Source organism: Pseudophryne corroboree, chromosome 8, assembly GCF_028390025.1.
Source record: "Pseudophryne corroboree isolate aPseCor3 chromosome 8, aPseCor3.hap2, whole genome shotgun sequence".
NCBI lineage: Eukaryota > Metazoa > Chordata > Amphibia > Anura > Myobatrachidae > Pseudophryne > Pseudophryne corroboree.
The window spans coordinates 376,027,995-376,048,871 of record NC_086451.1 but is presented as its reverse complement, the minus strand read 5'-3'; the positions used below and the strand labels follow the sequence as shown (position 1 = coordinate 376,048,871).

The 20,877-nt window shown below is 42.0% G+C and overlaps 5 non-coding genes across 5 annotated transcripts; 2 read left to right on the top strand and 3 right to left on the bottom strand.

Moving 5' to 3' along the window:
• Positions 1-37: 37 nt before the first annotated feature.
• Positions 38-110, bottom strand: TRNAR-UCG (transfer RNA arginine (anticodon UCG)). The gene has a single exon. It is a non-coding gene; the product is annotated as a tRNA-Arg (tRNA).
• A 792-nt stretch (positions 111-902) lies between these two features.
• TRNAR-UCG (transfer RNA arginine (anticodon UCG)) lies at positions 903-976 on the top strand. Its single transcript has one exon. It is a non-coding gene; the product is annotated as a tRNA-Arg (tRNA).
• Positions 977-2,072: 1,096 nt separating this feature from the next.
• Positions 2,073-2,145, bottom strand: TRNAR-UCG (transfer RNA arginine (anticodon UCG)). The gene has a single exon. It is a non-coding gene; the product is annotated as a tRNA-Arg (tRNA).
• Positions 2,146-2,937: 792 nt separating this feature from the next.
• TRNAR-UCG (transfer RNA arginine (anticodon UCG)) lies at positions 2,938-3,010 on the top strand. The gene has a single exon. It is a non-coding gene; the product is annotated as a tRNA-Arg (tRNA).
• A 1,094-nt stretch (positions 3,011-4,104) lies between these two features.
• Positions 4,105-4,177, bottom strand: TRNAR-UCG (transfer RNA arginine (anticodon UCG)). The gene has a single exon. It is a non-coding gene; the product is annotated as a tRNA-Arg (tRNA).
• Between the last annotated feature and the right edge of the window lie 16,700 nt (positions 4,178-20,877).

Genomic DNA, 20,877 nt, shown 5'->3' with positions numbered 1-20,877 from the left:
TGTCTCAAAGAAACAAAACAAATAACATTGAATCCAATGACCACGAAGGGACTCGAACCCTCAATCTTCTGATCCGAAGTCAGACGCCTTATCCATTAGGCCACGTGGTCACTGTTTGACAATGTATTAATGCCTAAGAAAGTATAGTAACATAAAGATTCAAGTAAAAAACATTTGTTTTTTTCTTTGAGACAACTGTTTTGGATAATCGTACACTCAGATGACAACCTTTAATCCAACAATAATTTCAATTATTAATTCTAAATAAAACTTATATTGTTTAGTATTCTACAATACCCCATTCAAGAAGAACAAACACAGCTCAAAGTAGAATATCTCAAAACCTTTGTTCTTTAAACTATTTAGCAAACTTTGTAGATTGCACAGCAGTCAATGTATCTTTAAGTTGATTTAAGGTTTCTCAAAATTCTAGGCTTGGGTATTGTGGAATACTAAACATTATTATTTTCTTTCAGAATCAATAACTAAAATTATTGTTGGATCAAAGTTTGACATCTAAGTGTATATATTTTTAGATAAAGATAACATCTTATGTTTGGATTATAATAATGAAATCAGATCAAACATGATTCAAAGTGAAGAATCTCTAACCTTTTGGTCTTTAAACTATTCAGTAAACTTTGTAGAAGGCACATCAACCATTAAATGTATTTCTCAGTTTGTTTAAGGTTTCTCAAACTTCTTGAATGGGGTATTGTAGAATACTAAACAATATTAGTTTTATTCAGAATTAATAATTTAAATTATTGTTGGATTAAAGTTTGTCATCTGAGTGTAAGATTATCCAATACAGTTGTCTCAAAGAAACAAAACAAATATGTTTTTTACTTGAATCTTTATATTACTATACTTTTTTAGGCGTTAATCTTTGGACCGACATTGACCACGTGGCCTAATGGATAAGGCGTCTGACTTCGGATCAGAAGATTGAGGGTTCGAGTCCCTTCGGTGGTCATTGCATTCAATGTTATTTGTTTATACTGTCTTTTTTTCATTAAGATGAAATATTTTGTAAGGAATATAATAATGAAATCAGAACAAACACAGCTCAAAGTAAAATATCTCAAAACCTTTGTTCTTTAAACTATTTAGCAAACTTTGTAGATTGCACAGCAGTCAATGTATCTTTATGTTGATTTAAGGTTTCTCAAAATTCTAGGCTTGGGTATTGTGGAATACTAAACATTATTATTTTCTTTCAGAATCAATAACTAAAATTATTGTTGGATCAAAGTTTGTCATCTAGGTGTATATATTTTTACATAAAGATAACATCTTATGTTTGGATTTTAATAATGAAATCAGATCAAACATGATTCAAAGTGAAGAATCTCTAACCCTTTGGTCTTTAAACTATTCAGTAAACTTTGTAGATTGCACATCAACCATTAAATATATTTCTCAGTTTGTTTAAGGTTTCTCAAACTTCTTGAATGGGGTATTGTAGAATACTAAACAATATTAGTATTATTCAGAATTAATAATTGAAATTATTGTTGGATTAAAGTTTGTCATCTGAGTGTAAGATTATCCAAAACAGTTGTCTCAAAGAAAAAAAACAAATATGTTTTTTACTTGAATCTTTATGTTACTATACTTTCTTAGGCATTAATATATTGACAAACAGTGACCACCTGGCCTAATGGATAAGGCGTCTGACTTCAGATCAGAAGATTGAGGATTCGAGTCCCTTCGTGGTCATTTGATTCAATGTTATTTGTTTATACTGTATTTTTTTCATTAAGATGAAATATTTTGTAAGGAATATAATAATGAAATCAGAACAAACACAGCTCAAAGTAAAATATCTCAAAACCTTTGTTCTTTAAACTATTTAGCAAACTTTGTAGATTGCACAGCAGTCAATGTATCTTTAAGTTGATTTAAGGTTTCTCAAAATTCTAGGTTTGGGTATTGTGGAATACTAAACATTATTATTTTCTTTCAGAATCAATAACTAAAATTATTGTTGGATCAAAGTTTGTCATTTGAGTGTAAGATTATCCAAAACAGTTGTCTCAAAGAAACAAAACAAATAACATTGAATCCAATGACCACGAAGGGACTCGAACCCTCAATCTTCTGATCCGAAGTCAGACGCCTTATCCATTAGGCCACGTGGTCACTGTTTGACAATGTATTAATGCCTAAGAAAGTATAGTAACATAAAGATTCAAGTAAAAAACATTTGTTTTTTTCTTTGAGACAACTGTTTTGGATAATCTTACACTCAGATGACAACCTTTAATCCAACAATAATTTCAATTATTAATTCTAAATAAAACTTATATTGTTTAGTATTCTACAATACCCCATTCAAGAAGAACAAACACAGCTCAAAGTAGAATATCTCAAAACCTTTGTTCTTTAAACTATTTAGCAAACTTTGTAGATTGCACAGCAGTCAATGTATCTTTAAGTTGATTTAAGGTTTCTCAAAATTCTAGGCTTGGGTATTGTGGAATACTAAACATTATTATTTTCTTTCAGAATCAATAACTAAAATTATTGTTGGATCAAAGTTTGACATCTAAGTGTATATATTTTTAGATAAAGATAACATCTTATGTTTGGATTATAATAATGAAATCAGATCAAACATGATTCAAAGTGAAGAATCTCTAACCTTTTGGTCTTTAAACTATTCAGTAAACTTTGTAGAAGGCACATCAACCATTAAATGTATTTCTCAGTTTGTTTAAGGTTTCTCAAACTTCTTGAATGGGGTATTGTAGAATACTAAACAATATTAGTTTTATTCAGAATTAATAATTGAAATTATTGTTGGATTAAAGTTTGTCATCTGAGTGTAAGATTATCCAATACAGTTGTCTCAAAGAAACAAAACAAATATGTTTTTTACTTGAATCTTTATATTACTATACTTTTTTAGGCGTTAATCTTTGGACAGACATTGACCACGTGGCCTAATGGATAAGGCGTCTGACTTCGGATCAGAAGATTGAGGGTTCGAGTCCCTTCGTGGTCATTGCATTCAATGTTATTTGTTTATACTGTCTTTTTTTCATTAAGATGAAATATTTTGTAAGGAATATAATAATGAAATCAGAACAAACACAGCTCAAAGTAAAATATCTCAAAACCTTTGTTCTTTAAACTATTTAGCAAACTTTGTAGATTGCACAGCAGTCAATGTATCTTTATGTTGATTTAAGGTTTCTCAAAATTCTAGACTTGGGTATTGTGGAATACTAAACATTATTATTTTCTTTCAGAATCAATAACTAAAATTATTGTTGGATCAAAGTTTGTCATCTAGGTGTATATATTTTTACATAAAAATAACATCTTATGTTTGGATTTTAATAATGAAATCAGATCAAACATGATTCAAAGTGAAGAATCTCTAACCCTTTGGTCTTTAAACTATTCAGTAAATTTGTAGATTGCACATCAACCATTAAATATATTTCTCAGTTTGTTTAAGGTTTCTCAAACTTCTTGAATGGGGTATTGTAGAATACTAAACAATATTAGTATTATTCAGAATTAATAATTGAAATTATTGTTGGATTAAAGTTTGTCATCTGAGTGTAAGATTATCCAAAACAGTTGTCTCAAAGAAAAAAACAAATATGTTTTTTACTTGAATCTTTATGTTACTATACTTTCTTAGGCATTAATATATTGACAAACAGTGACCACCTGGCCTAATGGATAAGGCGTCTGACTTCAGATCAGAAGATTGAGGATTCGAGTCCCTTCGTGGTCATTGGATTCAATGTTATTTGTTTATACTGTATTTTTTTCATTAAGATGAAATATTTTGTAAGGAATATAATAATGAAATCAGAACAAACACAGCTCAAAGTAAAATATCTCAAAACCTTTGTTCTTTAAACTATTTAGCAAACTTTGTAGATTGCACAGCAGTCAATGTATCTTTAAGTTGATTTAAGGTTTCTCAAAATTCTAGGTTTGGGTATTGTGGAATACTAAACATTATTATTTTCTTTCAGAATCAATAACTAAAATTATTGTTGGATCAAAGTTTGTCATCTGAGTGTAAGATTATCCAAAACAGTTGTCTCAAAGAAACAAAACAAATAACATTGAATCCAATGACCACGAAGGGACTCGAACCCTCAATCTTCTGATCCGAAGTCAGACGCCTTATCCATTAGGCCACGTGGTCACTGTTTGACAATGTGTTAATGCCTAAGAAAGTATAGTAACATAAAGATTCAAGTAAAAAACATTTGTTTTTTTCTTTGAGACAACTGTTTTGGATAATCTTACACTCAGATGACAACCTTTAATCCAACAATAATTTCAATTATTACAGATGTAGCCACCTTTACCTTGACTGTTTCTCCGCCGAGACGGGCGTTTAGCCACGCTAAGGCGATAGCTGAGTTTCATCACAGGCAGGCGCGTTGAGACGATCTAGATACTCATCATGCATTACACATCTCCACCACTGTGTCGCTAATGCTCCACTAATCCAGTACTTTCGATCGTACAGTATAGCGGCGGATTGATCTACAGCTCTGGCAATACTGTAGGCGTAACGGGAGGCGGTGGAAAAAGTATGGAGTACTGTACAGTATGTGTATGGAGACGCAACTACAGTAATTGTGTAAAAGGAAGAATGTACAGTACAATGTATAAACACCGTGCTTTTAAAATATATGAGCGTCTGAGTTCGCTAATGCATAATGGGAATGGAGGACTAGCAAATGCGAGCGTCCGAGTCCTCTAAGGCATAAACCAACAGCAATGGGGCGGGGGCCGGGCGCTGTTTGCAGTACTTTCACACATGAAATTGGAAATCTCTCATGAGGCGTCGTGGGCTAGGGGTGAAGGCTCCCACCTCCCTCGCTGGGAGTCCAGGGTTCGAGACCTGATGTGCTTTCTTTCTTTTTTTTTTTTTTTTCTGTAATAATGCACTGTATTATTTTATTTACATTGTAAGACAGTCAATGGAAGGATGCACACAGGTTTCACATAAATCAAAGTACATCTGCAGGAGCGATTCTTTACGCTAAATGCACCTAAACAGCGGGAATGAAATGAGTGTATTCTGACGCTACCAACTGAGCAAAACAGTACTGTAGATCTTCAGCGTTTGTGTATTGCACAGGACCTGAATTTCCTCCCTGTGCAGGCCCCCAGGGGGGAAGGGCGATGGGGGTAGGGGGGAGACGATGGAAAATACTGTGCCTTTGAAATGCAATTACATGAGCGTCCGAGTACACTACGGCATACTGTAAACCAACACCAATGGGAAGGAAGTGCCAACCTTATTTTTAATGTGTTCCCGTGACATTCACTTTAAAAAAAAAAAAATTCTCTCCAATACAGTACATCCAATGGAAGGATGCACACAGGTTTCACATACTGTAAATCAAAGTACATCTGCAGGAGCGATTCTTTACGCTAAATGCACCTAAACAGCGGGAATGAAATGAGTGTATTCTGACGCTACCAACTGAGCAAAACAGTACTGTAGATCTTCAGCGTTTGTGTATTGCACAGGACCTGAATTTCCTCCCTGTGCAGGCCCCCAGGGGGGAAGGGCGATGGGGGTAGGGGGGAGATGATGGAAAATACTGTGCCTTTGAAATGCAATTACATGAGCGTCCGAGTACACTACGGCATACTGTAAACCAACACCAATGGGAAGGAAGTGCCAACCTTATTTTTAATGTGTTCCCGTGACATTCACTTTAAAAAAAAAAAAATTCTCTCCAATACAGTACATCCAATGGAAGGATGCACACAGGTTTCACATACTGTAAATCAAAGTACATCTGCAGGAGCGATTCTTTACGCTAAATGCAACCTACAGTACGGTACTGTAAGTGAGCAAAATAGTACTACAGTGGGCGTTTGTGTATTGCACATGACCTGCATTCCCTCCCTGTCTACTGCATGATCTGTGCAGGCTCCCATGGGGGAAGGGCAACAGGCTAGCAGGAGGCGGAGGAAAACACCGTGCTTTACAAATGCGAGCGTCCGAGTCCTCTAAGGCATAAACCAACAGCAATGGGGCGGGGGCCGGGCGCTGTTTGCAGTACTTTCACACATGAAATTGGAAATCTCTCATGAGGCGTCGTGGGCTAGGGGTGAAGGCTCCCACCTCCCTCGCTGGGAGTCCAGGGTTCGAGACCTGATGTGCTTTCTTTCTTTTTTTTTTTTTTTTCTGTAATAATGCACTGTATTATTTTATTTACATTGTAAGACAGTCAATGGAAGGATGCACACAGGTTTCACATAAATCAAAGTACATCTGCAGGAGCGATTCTTTACGCTAAATGCACCTAAACAGCGGGAATGAAATGAGTGTATTCTGACGCTACCAACTGAGCAAAACAGTACTGTAGATCTTCAGCGTTTGTGTATTGCACAGGACCTGAATTTCCTCCCTGTGCAGGCCCCCAGGGGGGAAGGGCGATGGGGGTAGGGGGGAGACGATGGAAAATACTGTGCCTTTGAAATGCAATTACATGAGCGTCCGAGTACACTACGGCATACTGTAAACCAACACCAATGGGAAGGAAGTGCCAACCTTATTTTTAATGTGTTCCCGTGACATTCACTTTAAAAAAAAAAAAATTCTCTCCAATACAGTACATCCAATGGAAGGATGCACACAGGTTTCACATACTGTAAATCAAAGTACATCTGCAGGAGCGATTCTTTACGCTAAATGCACCTAAACAGCGGGAATGAAATGAGTGTATTCTGACGCTACCAACTGAGCAAAACAGTACTGTAGATCTTCAGCGTTTGTGTATTGCACAGGACCTGAATTTCCTCCCTGTGCAGGCCCCCAGGGGGGAAGGGCGATGGGGGTAGGGGGGAGACGATGGAAAATACTGTGCCTTTGAAATGCAATTACATGAGCGTCCGAGTACACTACGGCATACTGTAAACCAACACCAATGGGAAGGAAGTGCCAACCTTATTTTTAATGTGTTCCCGTGACATTCACTTTAAAAAAAAAAAATTCTCTCCAATACAGTACATCCAATGGAAGGATGCACACAGGTTTCACATACTGTAAATCAAAGTACATCTGCAGGAGCGATTCTTTACGCTAAATGCAACCTACAGTACGGTACTGTAAGTGAGCAAAATAGTACTACAGTGGGCGTTTGTGTATTGCACATGACCTGCATTCCCTCCCTGTCTACTGCATGATCTGTGCAGGCTCCCATGGGGGAAGGGCAACAGGCTAGCAGGAGGCGGAGGAAAACACCGTGCTTTACAAATGCGAGCGTCCGAGTCCTCTAAGGCATAAACCAACAGCAATGGGGCGGGGGCCGGGCGCTGTTTGCAGTACTTTCACACATGAAATTGGAAATCTCTCATGAGGCGTCGTGGGCTAGGGGTGAAGGCTCCCACCTCCCTCGCTGGGAGTCCAGGGTTCGAGACCTGATGTGCTTTCTTTCTTTTTTTTTTTTTTTTCTGTAATAATGCACTGTATTATTTTATTTACATTGTAAGACAGTCAATGGAAGGATGCACACAGGTTTCACATAAATCAAAGTACATCTGCAGGAGCGATTCTTTACGCTAAATGCACCTAAACAGCGGGAATGAAATGAGTGTATTCTGACGCTACCAACTGAGCAAAACAGTACTGTAGATCTTCAGCGTTTGTGTATTGCACAGGACCTGAATTTCCTCCCTGTGCAGGCCCCCAGGGGGGAAGGGCGATGGGGGTAGGGGGGAGACGATGGAAAATACTGTGCCTTTGAAATGCAATTACATGAGCGTCCGAGTACACTACGGCATACTGTAAACCAACACCAATGGGAAGGAAGTGCCAACCTTATTTTTAATGTGTTCCCGTGACATTCACTTTAAAAAAAAAAAAATTCTCTCCAATACAGTACATCCAATGGAAGGATGCACACAGGTTTCACATACTGTAAATCAAAGTACATCTGCAGGAGCGATTCTTTACGCTAAATGCACCTAAACAGCGGGAATGAAATGAGTGTATTCTGACGCTACCAACTGAGCAAAACAGTACTGTAGATCTTCAGCGTTTGTGTATTGCACAGGACCTGAATTTCCTCCCTGTGCAGGCCCCCAGGGGGGAAGGGCGATGGGGGTAGGGGGGAGACGATGGAAAATACTGTGCCTTTGAAATGCAATTACATGAGCGTCCGAGTACACTACGGCATACTGTAAACCAACACCAATGGGAAGGAAGTGCCAACCTTATTTTTAATGTGTTCCCGTGACATTCACTTTAAAAAAAAAAAAATTCTCTCCAATACAGTACATCCAATGGAAGGATGCACACAGGTTTCACATACTGTAAATCAAAGTACATCTGCAGGAGCGATTCTTTACGCTAAATGCAACCTACAGTACGGTACTGTAAGTGAGCAAAATAGTACTACAGTGGGCGTTTGTGTATTGCACATGACCTGCATTCCCTCCCTGTCTACTGCATGATCTGTGCAGGCTCCCATGGGGGAAGGGCAACAGGCTAGCAGGAGGCGGAGGAAAACACCGTGCTTTACAAATGCGAGCGTCCGAGTCCTCTAAGGCATAAACCAACAGCAATGGGGCAGGGGCCGGGCGCTGTTTGCAGTACTTTCACACATGAAATTGGAAATCTCTCATGAGGCGTCGTGGGCTAGGGGTGAAGGCTCCCACCTCCCTCGCTGGGAGTCCAGGGTTCGAGACCTGATGTGCTTTCTTTCTTTTTTTTTTTTTTTTCTGTAATAATGCACTGTATTATTTTATTTACATTGTAAGACAGTCAATGGAAGGATGCACACAGGTTTCACATAAATCAAAGTACATCTGCAGGAGCGATTCTTTACGCTAAATGCACCTAAACAGCGGGAATGAAATGAGTGTATTCTGACGCTACCAACTGAGCAAAACAGTACTGTAGATCTTCAGCGTTTGTGTATTGCACAGGACCTGAATTTCCTCCCTGTGCAGGCCCCCAGGGGGGAAGGGCGATGGGGGTAGGGGGGAGACGATGGAAAATACTGTGCCTTTGAAATGCAATTACATGAGCGTCCGAGTACACTACGGCATACTGTAAACCAACACCAATGGGAAGGAAGTGCCAACCTTATTTTTAATGTGTTCCCGTGACATTCACTTTAAAAAAAAAAAAATTCTCTCCAATACAGTACATCCAATGGAAGGATGCACACAGGTTTCACATACTGTAAATCAAAGTACATCTGCAGGAGCGATTCTTTACGCTAAATGCACCTAAACAGCGGGAATGAAATGAGTGTATTCTGACGCTACCAACTGAGCAAAACAGTACTGTAGATCTTCAGCGTTTGTGTATTGCACAGGACCTGAATTTCCTCCCTGTGCAGGCCCCCAGGGGGGAAGGGCGATGGGGGTAGGGGGGAGACGATGGAAAATACTGTGCCTTTGAAATGCAATTACATGAGCGTCCGAGTACACTACGGCATACTGTAAACCAACACCAATGGGAAGGAAGTGCCAACCTTATTTTTAATGTGTTCCCGTGACATTCACTTTAAAAAAAAAAAAATTCTCTCCAATACAGTACATCCAATGGAAGGATGCACACAGGTTTCACATACTGTAAATCAAAGTACATCTGCAGGAGCGATTCTTTACGCTAAATGCAACCTACAGTACGGTACTGTAAGTGAGCAAAATAGTACTACAGTGGGCGTTTGTGTATTGCACATGACCTGCATTCCCTCCCTGTCTACTGCATGATCTGTGCAGGCTCCCATGGGGGAAGGGCAACAGGCTAGCAGGAGGCGGAGGAAAACACCGTGCTTTACAAATGCGAGCGTCCGAGTCCTCTAAGGCATAAACCAACAGCAATGGGGCGGGGGCCGGGCGCTGTTTGCAGTACTTTCACACATGAAATTGGAAATCTCTCATGAGGCGTCGTGGGCTAGGGGTGAAGGCTCCCACCTCCCTCGCTGGGAGTCCAGGGTTCGAGACCTGATGTGCTTTCTTTCTTTTTTTTTTTTTTTTCTGTAATAATGCACTGTATTATTTTATTTACATTGTAAGACAGTCAATGGAAGGATGCACACAGGTTTCACATAAATCAAAGTACATCTGCAGGAGCGATTCTTTACGCTAAATGCACCTAAACAGCGGGAATGAAATGAGTGTATTCTGACGGACTGTGCATCTTCGGTATTTGTGTATTGCATAAGACCTGTGAAGGCTCCCAGGAGGGAAGGGCGTAGGGCAAGACAGTGGAAAATACTGTGGTCAAAGAAAGGGCATATTTAAAACTAAGGGAAACTGTCACAAAGTACAGTAACTACAGTACTGTACGTTGAATGCCTGGACCGCACGACGTCTGAGACGCACGACGTCTGAGGCGCACGACGTCTGAGACGCTCATTGAGCATAAGGACGGTTATGGCTGCTGCACGGGACCGTCCCTATGCTCTTGGTGAGCTGCGTCTCCTCGTTCGCTGGCGGGACAGAACTCTCGCCAGCAACGAGGAGAAAGTGAGGGCATACCGGAGGGCCAGCAGGGACATCCTCCGGAAGTATAACAGGAGGAGAACGGTGAGGTCTCTCCAGAGGAGGTGGAGTGACCTCGTGAGGCGGACCCCACGACGCCTGCAGGCCATAAGGGATTGTAAGTACAGTACATTACTGTAGATAACTGTACTTTAAGTTACTGTAGTTACAGGTACAGTACATTATAGCAGGGGCTGCTGTAGCAGCAGGTATCCGGTCTATACAGCACTGTACAGTATTTGTGGTAAACAAATGGTTAAACAAGGACCAAACATTAACCCGGGTCAAAAGGTCAATTTGTTTTTTTGCGTCGACCTAGATGGTGCGGCTTTTGAAATTGGTTGACACCAGTTACTGTAGGTTGACATGGTCGTTAAGTTGACATGGAAAAAGATCGACATGCGTTTTACAAAAACAATTGTTATTTTTTTAAACTTGTGTATATACAGTAGTTCTTTACAATCCAGGTGGTCTACGATTGTGCAGTGTACAGTATCATGCAGTGTACAGTATATGCAATGTATCACAGTGTATCGTGCTGCGTAATTGCAGCGTGTCATGCAGTGTACATTCAGTATATGGTATTGTGCAGTGAGTGTAATACATAGTGAATCACATCGTGCAGCAGAGCCGGCCTTAGGCATAGGCAAACTACAGTAGGCAAATGCCTAGGGCATTTGCTATGCTTAGGGGCACCAGCAGCTTCTGCTGATTAAAATGATATGCGGCATGCCTATATTTTGCGTGACTGCGGCTGTATCTGTACCTGGCTAGGGCCAGCACTGTCGTGCAGTGTACTGTATACACATGTGGTAATTGCAGTTTTTTGTGTAGTGTACATTGTATCATATTTTGCAGGGAAATGTGCAGTTTGTCATATCACGCAGTCGTGCAGTGCATTGTGTGGTTTAATTGCAGTGTGCCGAAATTTGTGTTTCAGATAGTACAGTGTTCTAAGGGATGTTACTTTGGCAGAAATTATTCTAAGGGATGTTACAGTGGCCTAATGTGTTCTGACGTGCATTACTCTTGCATAAGGTTCATGACTGGCAGATCTCTACTTTGTGACGTAATGTGGATATACTACTGCACTACTGTGACGTACAGTAACGTGAATAAGGTGCTCTACTGTGTGACACAACGTGAATCAAGGACAGTACTGTGACGTGAATACGGTGCTCTACTGTGTGACACAACGTGAATCAAGGACAGTACTGTGACGTGAATAAGGTGCTCTACTGTGTGACACAACGTGAATCAAGGACAGTACTGTGACGTGAATACGGTGCTCTACTGTGTGACACAACGGGAATCAAGGACAGTAATGTGACGTGAATAAACTGCACTACTGTGACATGACGTGAATAAGATGAATTCAGGTGAGTACTGCATCATCTGTCATGAAATCAATTTGTAATGTACAGTAATGAACAGTACTGAGATGGTTAAGGGTGGGAGGGCTGCATGCTGATGTGTGTCATAATGTTTATAAGGGCAATGCTTATGTGTGTTACAATGTCTATAAAGGTAGTGTTCTGTCTAATACCCTGGACCTACTGTACTGTAGCGATACTGTAAGTGTACTGTATGTCACATTTAGAAATGTGCCCCTTAAGTTTTGAAGACAGTACAGTACACTATGCCCTCCTGAGTGATTAGGTGCAGGGTACTAGAATGAACAATTCCATTTATTGTGATGTCATAAAGATGCTGTCAATGTTGAATTTCATTGGCTGTACAGTATGCTGCCATTATACTGTATATATATTTTTACAGGGCTGGTAGCACGACGTCACAGGAGGCGGGACAGGCGCCGCCAAGCTGGTAAGTATTGTCAAATACAGTAGTGTACAGTACATAGTGATTTCTATAGTCCCAACCCCCTGTCCTGACCATCACAGATAACTCGCTGCAATCCGTTAATGTTAAGAATGTCTGTTTACAAAACTAAATGTAAATATTAAACACAAAGTATAAATAACATTGTAGATAGCTGAATACCCGTGCTTCGCTACGGGATGAGGATGGTAAATTCCAGTGATAGTTGTTTGTTAATTTACGTTTGTTGGCGATCTAGTATATAGTACTGTATACTTTAAGCATACTGTATCTTGCTTCTCTGATGCAGATTGTTTATTGGCCGGACCCCTTTTTGGTCCTGGATACTGTGCAGTACATGTTTCAAATTGACAGCTTCACTTACAGTACTGTTATTTTTTTCCCCACAGTACCACCACCACCACCACCTGCTGCGCTGCCAGGTATTGTGTAACGAGAATTCTGGTGCTACTGTCATCGTTGTTACACTACTGTACATGTGTCCTGGATACTGTGCAGTACATGTTTCAAATTGACAGCTTCACTTACAGTACTGTTATTTTTTTTCCCACAGTACCACCACCACCACCACCTGCTGCGCTGCCAGGTATTGTGTAACGAGAATTCTGGTGCTACTGTCATCGTTGTTACACTACTGTACATGTGTCCTGGATACTGTGCAGTACATGTTTCAAATTGACAGCTTCACTTACAGTACTGTTATTTTTTTTCCCACAGTACCACCACCACCACCACCTGCTGCGCTGCCAGGTATTGTGTAACGAGAATTCTGGTGCTACTGTCATCGTTGTTACACTACTGTACATGTGTCCTGGATACTGTGCAGTACATGTTTCAAATTGACAGCTTCACTTACAGTACTGTTATTTTTTTTCCCACAGTACCACCACCACCACCACCACCACCACCACCACCTGCTGCGCTGCCAGGTATTGTGTAACGAGAATTCTGGTGTGACTGTCATCGTTACACTACTGTACATGTGTCCTGGATACTGTACAGTACATGTTTCAAATTGACAGCTTCACTTACAGTACTGTTATTTTTTTTCCCACAGTACCACCACCACCACCACCACCTGCTGCGCTGCCAGGTATTGTGTAACGAGAATTCTGGTGCTACTGTCATCGTTGTTACACTACTGTACATGTGTCCTGGATACTGTGCAGTACATGTTTCAAATTGACAGCTTCACTTACAGTACTGTTATTTTTTTTCCCACAGTACCACCACCACCACCACCTGCTGCGCTGCCAGGTATTGTGTAACGAGAATTCTGGTGCTACTGTCATCGTTGTTACACTACTGTACATGTGTCCTGGATACTGTGCAGTACATGTTTCAAATTGACAGCTTCACTTACAGTACTGTTATTTTTTTTCCCACAGTACCACCACCACCACCACCACCACCACCACCTGCTGCGCTGCCAGGTATTGTGTAACGAGAATTCTGGTGTGACTGTCATCGTTACACTACTGTACATGTGTCCTGGATACTGTACAGTACATGTTTCAAATTGACAGCTTCACTTACAGTACTGTTATTTTTTTTCCCACAGTACCAACACCACCACCACCACCACCTGCTGCTGCATCCGAGAGCTCCGGAAGTGGTAATAATTACTTTTTGTTACAGACACACTAGTTTCCTACAGTATTACTGTAATTTTTGTATTTTACAATACTTGTCATCTTTTACACACAGACCGCCTCGTAATTGATACAGAGGAGGAGCTCATTCCCATTGATTCGGGGGAAGAGGAGCCAGATTATAGTAAGTACAGTAGGATTTTCTCAAGCCCATTCTTAAAAGTATTGACCAAGTCCACTTTTATTACTTTTCAGGCAGGGAATTCCAAACATGTACTGTACAGTATTTCCCTCACTGTGAAGACCCCTTTTCGCCTCTGTGCGAAATCGCCTCTACTTCAACAAGAGTTACTGTGCACGTGTCCTCTGTGTCCATCTTATCAAAAACCGTTCCTGTGTATTGTCCCCTTACTGTATACAGTATATTTGTAAAGGTTAATCATGTCCCCTCTTCTATGTTTCTGTATGCAGACCCTCCAACATGACCCGCCGCACTGCTCTGTTTCTAGACTTCCCTCTTAATTTATGATTTCCATCACCTGTGTTGAACTAGTTATATGATAAGAAAGCTGTTTCTTCACAGGTGATGGCAATAATAAATTAAGAGGGAAGTCCAGAACCAGAGCATTTTGTACCATGTTGGAGGGTATGTGTATTTCCTGGAATTAACCTTTTTTTTTTTCACATTAATGTTTTTTTTCACAGGCCCTACACTGGAACAGGCCACGGAGGAGGAGGAGGATGATGATGATGCTGCTGCATTTAGTGGTAAGAATTATTACTGACATTGATCTGATGCCATCAGAGTAGCACTTTTCATCAGATTTTTCTGGCAAATGCGTAGAAATCGGATGAAAATTGTTTTTGTTTGAACTGGTGATATTGCCCATACAGTAGCAACCGATCACATCCCACATTAACATTTACAGTATCTAGTTACACTTACAGACGATAATACAGTACAGTAGGTAATATTTGATTGGTTGCTACTGTATGGACAACATCCTGTTCTAAAAAAAACACCCATCTTACTCAATTTCTCTCTCTCTCTCTCTCTCTCTCACCCCTTGTCACTGTCTCTCCATTCATCTCTCTAGATACTGTCAGTGATGAATTTCCCATTAGGCACGAGAGGCACGTACTGTACCTAGTGGCGGCATCTGTTTGGGGGCCTCAGTTGGATGCTTACAGTATGCTAATACTGTCATCCCAAAAATTACCACTACAGTAACTGCTAAATATTTTAAGTGTACTGTACAATATGCACATACAGTACAGTACTGTACAGTATACATAATTCAAAAGAAAAAAGAGTTGCTACTGTACCTTATTCTAGTCATAATCACCGGCATACGGGTCACTCACAAATTTTCTGATGGTCTCGGTGGGGTCCCTTGGAATCACCATGCCTGTCACAAGCATACCTTTTTTTACCCACCTGACACTGGGCCTGGACACTAGTGTACTATTACTATACTTTTTACTGTATACTGTATCTTATAATATTCTTCTCTTTTACCCACAGACGACGAGCCAGAATACATTTTTGGTAAATATACTGTACAGTAGCAATAGTTGGTACTGTAATTACAGTATTTTTTTTTCTCCAACATTATTTTAAGTCAAACTGATATGACTAACTGTACTGTATTATCTTTTTACAGTCCGTCGCCAACCAGTGGAGGAGACACCTGGTAATAAAATAGAAATACATAATGCACTGTACTGTATTCTAACTTACTGTAACATGTATAACACTGAGCTGATCATCTTCACACCCTCTGACATAACCTTACAGTACAAACTGTACTTTCTCTCCTTTTTCACCCTCTTCACTCCACAAATGCATGCTGCGTTTCCTGACTACTGATATAATAGTGTGTAGAGCGTAGCGAGGCACCGTGCCCACCGCGTGGCGAGCGAAGCAAGCATGCAAGGGGCTGCTTTCCGCTCGCCGCCCCTGTCGGGATTGTGTGGTCGGGATTCCGGCGTCTGTATTTTGACTGCCGGGATCCCGTCCAGCGGGATTACGTACTGATCTCCAGTCTGAGCCTGCCCTAGGCATAGGCATACTTGCCAAATGCCCAGGGGCACAAGCAGCTTCTGCTGATTAATATGATATGCAGCATGCCTACAGTATATTCTGTGCATACAAAATGCATTACTAATGTGCAGCATTATGTGTATACAGTACTTTGTTGTGTAACATATACTGTAGCAAGGGCACTACTGTGTGGTCTAATGTGAACAAAGAGCAATATGATGTGATGCAATGTGAATAAGTGGGAATACTTTGAGGAGTAATGTGGTACTATCATATGATGTAACGAGAAAAAGAGACACTATTGCATGATATGTTGTGAATAAAGTTGCAGTACTGTGTGGCGTCATTTCAGATTGGGGAATTACTGTGTGGCCTTGCCCCTTCCCAGCAAGAACATGCACCGTTTTGGGATGCACACCGAATGTGCACACTGTTGCTATTTTAAACATACAGTACAGTAAGTTGGAGGAGCACCAAAATGACGACTGCTATGGTTGAGGGGTGATGGTGCTGGGAAAGGGGTACAGGCTCAGAGGCGGAAATAGCATCTGTGCAAGGGGGCAGCATCCAAAAACTTGACTAGGGAATCATATTATTTATGGCTGGCTCTGAGTACAGTCCACTATTATGGATAGTACTCCCTACAACACCACCTACAGTACTGTAACCCTCTTTTTTCTGAAGCGGTCATGAAATGTCATGACTGCTAATACATACAGTAAATGTCTACAGTATTTGTACTGTGGTGTTTAATTCCTTTGACAATTTGTTTATGACCTATTGAAGCTAAACTCTTGTACAGTACTTTATATTTTGAATACCAGCAATACAGTATAATACTGTACCTACAGTATACAGTAATAATTGTTTACTATTTGAATGTGACTAAATGTTTTTTTTTCTCCAATATAGTGCCAATTATTTATGGGGGCCCCAGACAGGGGCAAGATAGGTGGGCTGGCCCAGAAGCGGGCAGGCAGCAGCCCACTTATACAAGAGGTAAACTAAAGCAATGTTTAAATTACCTCGACAGCATACAGTAGTGTTTGATTTACTGTACTGACAATACAGTACTGTACATTGTAAATAACAATATTGTCTAATATAGAGTAAAGTACAGTACTGTATTGCCATTACTACACTGTAAAGTATTCAGTATTTGTTTTGTAATACTGTCCTTTTTTTCCCACAGAACAGTTGCAGCGTGCCATCCAGCTCCAGCGGGAGGTGGTCCACCTCCTAGTGGACCACTATTTTAATATTTTATTAAGTTTTATTTAATTTTATTTAATAAAAATTTTTGTTCTTGTACTCCATTGTATAGTATCTTTTTCTACTGTATAAGATAGGCATACTGTACACCATACAATTATCTGGCAGATAATCTGCAAGATCTGGCTGTTTGTAATGAAATTCTCTCCTAATTTAGCTGTGGTGTACAGTACCTCCTGAGTGTGCTGGGGTGCTTTCTGGCCAGTTTGGGGTGATTTGGAGCAAGTTTGGTCGGCCATCTTGCCGACATGTGCTGTCGACTGTTTGGCAAACATGTGTTTTCACTCCAGCATGTGTGTGTCAGGCATTTTGTGTGTGTCAGGCATTTTGTGTGTGTCAGGCATTTTGTGTGTGTCAGCCATTTTATGTGTGTCAGCCATTGCTGTGTGGTTCCACAATTGTTAGCGTGTCAAAGTGCTGACCACTGACACCACTATTTCACTTTGTACCGCATGCCTTTTGTGGAACCACACAGCCCAGCATGACTTATTGCTGGGCTGTGTGGTTCCACAAATTTTCTTGGAAAACAAATGAACATGAGTGTCTTTACTTTAATACTTTTTTTTTTTTTTCCCCACAGATATCTATATACACAAGAAAAGAATGTAACGAAGAACAAACTACTTTTTTGTTTTAATTAACTTTCAAACTTTATTTAAAAAAAAAAACACCTTTTTTTTCTTCAATAAACTTTTAAAAATAGAAGTTTCCTGTGGTTTTTATTAAAATATGAAATGCAAGATGCCTAACCAAGTTGTTTTACATACAGTATACCACTCTTAATTGAATTCCCATCATACAGTAGTACTAATTTATACAGTACAGGAAGTTGGGAATACAAACATTGGAAACCACGTCATGTTTATTTTAAGAAACACTTTATTTACGGACAAAGTCATTTGGAACATGTAACATCACACATACTGTACTGTATTGTAATAAAGCCAACATCACACATACTGTACGGTACTTTAATCAAAAGGTAACAGCACAAATACAGTAACAATATCAACTTTAACATTTTTATAATTTATTTTTTTGTGGTGGTGGTGCGGGGCCTCCAGGCCTCCTCTGCGGTCCTCCAGGCCTCCTCTGCGGTCCTCCAGGCCTCCTCTGCGGTCCTCCAGGCCTCCTCTGCGGTCCTCCAGGCCTCCTCTGCGGTCCTCCAGGTCTCTTCTGCGGTCCTCCAGGCCTCCTCTGCGTTCGCCCAAGTCGCTGACTTCGTCCAGTCCGCTGCTGTGGTCCAGGCCTCTGCGGTCCTCCAGGCCTCCTCTGCGGTCCTCCAGGCCTCCTCTGCGGTCCTCCAGGCCTCCTCTGCGGTCCTCCAGGCCTCCTCTGCGGTCCTCCAGGCATCCTCTGCGGTCCTCCAGGCCTCCTCTGCGGTCCTCCAGGCCTCCTCTGCGGTCCTCCAGGCCTCCTCTGCGGTCCTCCAGGTCTCTTCTGCGGTCCTCCAGGCCTCCTCTGCGTTCGCCCAAGTCGCTGACTTCGTCCAGTCCGCTGCTGTGGTCCAGGCCTCTGCGGTCCTCCAGGCCTCCTCTGCGGTCCTCCAGGCCTCCTCTGCGGTCCTCCAGGCCTCCTCTGCGGTCCTCCAGGCATCCTCTGCGGTCCTCCAGGCCTCCTCTGCGGTCCTCCAGGCCTCCTCTGCGGTCCTCCATGTTTCCTCTGCGGTCCTCCAGGTCTCTTCTGCGGTCCTCCAGGCCTCCTCTGCGGTCCTCCATGCCGCTGACTTCGTCCAGTCCGCTGCGGTCGTCCAGGCCTCCTCTGCGGTCCTCCATGCCGCTGACTTCGTCCAGTCCGCTGCGGTCGTCCAGGTCTCTTCTGCGGTCCTCCAGGCCTCCTCTGCGGTCGTCCAGCCCTCTGCGGTCCTCCAGGCCTCCTCTGCGGTCCTCCAGGCCTCCTCTGCGGTCCTCCAGGTCTCTTCTGCGGTCCTCCTGGTCTCTTCTGCGGTCCTCCAGGTCTCTTCTGCGGTCCTCCAGGCCTCCTCTGCGGTCGTCCAAGTCGCTGACTTCGTCCAGTCCGCTGCTGTGGTCCAGGCCTCTGCGGTCCTCCAGGCCTCCTCTGCGGTCCTCCAGGCCTCCTCTGCGGTCCTCCAGGCCTCCTCTGCGGTCCTCCAGGCCTCCTCTGCGGTCCTCCATGCCGCTGACGTCGTCCAGGCCTCCTCTGCGGTCGTCCAGGCCTCCTCTGCGGTCCTCCAGGCCTCGGTCGTCCAGGCCGCTGACTTGAACCGCTTGGTGGTGTGTTGCAATGATGGTGCGGCAAACTCCAACTTGCCATTCTTCCCTCGTTTGTTCAATGACTTTCTTCATGGCTTCTACCATCTGTTCCTTTATGCCTTCTTTAAGGCCAGCCACATCGGTCTGCAGCTGATTGACCTGTCCACCAACTTCTGACTCCATATTGGTCACCTTACTGAGTAGCTCCTTTAGTAAAACAGGACAGGTACACTGGCAGTCCTGCACTTTGGTGTTCACATCTGTGAAATGCAACCTTCTTCGTGGTGAATGTGTCATGTCTTCTTGTCCAGGGGTGGCTACATGGTCCAAAAAAGAAGCTTCCTGATGCAGCGTGTTTGTCATGTCCTCTAGCACCGGTATTTCCAGATTCATTGGCTGAACACTGTGATCTGCAGGAGATGGAACAATTACATCATTTGCCACACCACATATCAGCTCCAACGTATTATTCTTTGCCTTGGCATTTTTTCGTGGTTTCACCACATTTTCTTTCTGAGCCGCCTTGGCAGTTTTCTTCTTCTTTTGTGGGACTACTGCAGCAAGTTTCTGTGCCACTGATGGGTGGGTTTTGGCACTCCCGTAAAATCTGGTAGTCTGCATTCTTTGTCTTTTGTCTAAAAATATAAAAACCACAATAAGAAAACATGTAAAGCACAGCATGCTAAAAATAGCAAACAACTGTACATTTTCAAATAAAGTGCACAACAGTAAAGTGCAAATACAGTACTGTACAGTATTTGCTTTTTTTCCCTGTGCCTCCCAACAAGAACCTCTGCAGGAGGGACAGAATGCTCTGTTACGGACTTCAGTTTAAATATACAGTATGATTACCATCACCTGTGCGAACAACTATACTGTACAGTAGTTACTGTATTTGATAAGATAGGTGTTTCACCACAAGTGATAGCAATCATTCAGTACTACTGCACATACCTGTAGTACACCGGGATAAGCAAGGTCTATGTACATTACGTTATACCGAGCTGGATCGCTTAGCAACCTGACAAAATGGCCACCGACCGTGAACTCCCAGCACGTGGCAGCGCTTGGATATGGAGTGAGATACAGTATGGTACAGTCCAGGGGCAATGCTGAAGGAGCGTCACAATCCCCTAGCTCAATTACTAGAGCCATCTTAACAGCAGTGTGGGCCCCTGGACACAGCAATGCACTGGGGCCCCTACCCACTCACCAGCGGAAGGGGTGGGGGGAGCTATCAGCGGCAGCTTTGATGCTCCGCGGGGGATAGGGGGGGTTCTATCTTTCGCTCAGTATGTACAGTAGGACCTGGAGAAATAATTTCTGCTAATTATTCCTTTACTGCACAGATGGGGCAGGAAGGAGAACACTAAACTGTAGAAGGGGGCATTGTGCTGAATGAAGGGGCCCTGGTACA